The sequence below is a fragment of the Poecilia reticulata genome, linkage group LG1 (genome assembly GCF_000633615.1).
Source record: "Poecilia reticulata strain Guanapo linkage group LG1, Guppy_female_1.0+MT, whole genome shotgun sequence".
NCBI classification, from domain to species: domain Eukaryota; kingdom Metazoa; phylum Chordata; class Actinopteri; order Cyprinodontiformes; family Poeciliidae; genus Poecilia; species Poecilia reticulata.
This window is the reverse complement of record NC_024331.1, coordinates 4904473-4905544: the sequence shown is the minus strand read 5'-3', so window position 1 is coordinate 4905544 and position 1072 is coordinate 4904473. Positions and strand designations below refer to the sequence as shown.

The following is a 1072-nucleotide window of genomic DNA, read 5'->3' as shown; positions in this document are numbered from 1 at the left end:
AGAGCATCTCCTTGGTATATGCCACATTTGATGGACACTTGTGCAAGTGGTTTGCAGTTGGCTTCAAAGGTAGTTTTTGCAATGAAGGCTCTTAGAGTCCTATTGTTGTTGTACATCTCTAAGCATTCAATGATCCAAGTGTGTGGCATTGAGTYATAGGCTTTCTTGTAATCAATCCAAGCCGTGCACAGGTTGGTGTGTCGGGTTTTRCAGTCTCRGGCGACTGTGTGGTCTACCAGGAGTTGGTGTTTGGCTCCTCTGCCATTTATGCCTAGGCCCTTCTGTGCCGTGCTTCTGGATCAGGATTGTCCGCCCTTCAGTTAACCATTCAGAGTGAGTCCCATTTTGTAGCAGCTGGTTCAGTTGACAGTCGCTCATGTAGGGCAGTGAGTTTTTTCAGCCAGGCATGGATCATGTCAGGTCCTGGTGCTGTCCAGTTTTTCATACCTCAGACTCTTTCCTGGACATCTGCCACAGTGATGGTTACTGGGGCTTGTTCAGGGAGGTTGCTGTGGTCCTCTCGTAGAGGACCACAGCACTGTTGTGTGATGCCTCCCTTTCCAGTATTGTTCAGTCTCCAGCCTTGGTGGGTCTGCTCTGTTGTTATTACCCTGCCATTGGGAGAACACGTTAGCTGGTTGGGTGGAGAAGAGCCGTTTGCGGATGTTGGAACACTGAGCTACTAGTTGTTTGGCAGTTAGTGTTGACTGGGGATGTTGAACTAACCATTCCTTCCTCTCTGACTAGGGTTACTTGAGTAGTAGCATTTCAACCTCTCGCCTATTTCCGTCTTGTTGTTCCAGTAGCCCATTTGTCATCAAGGTGCTCTGGTTCCCCAGCACCTGACGCAGACCTTGTTTGGCCGGGCGACGTCATGCTTATTATCAATGTCTCTCATGGTATGAGGTAGTCTTGCCTAGCTCAATGTCACTGTTGTATGTTTGCCCCAGCCTGGATTCAAACCCAGGTCTCGTCTCCCGGGTGAAAGGCTGGTGACTTACCCATTGAGCTATACAGTCAGCTATATATATCGCTGACTGTATCTGACTGTATATATATAGCTGACTATATA

The 1072-nt window shown here is 48.3% G+C and overlaps 1 protein-coding gene across 5 annotated transcripts in view; it reads left to right on the top strand.

Annotated features, from left to right (window-relative positions):
* LOC103479941 (voltage-dependent T-type calcium channel subunit alpha-1I-like) overlaps positions 1-1072 on the top strand; it is a 200969-nt gene that overhangs the window by 164671 nt on the left and 35226 nt on the right. The window lies entirely within an intron of this gene.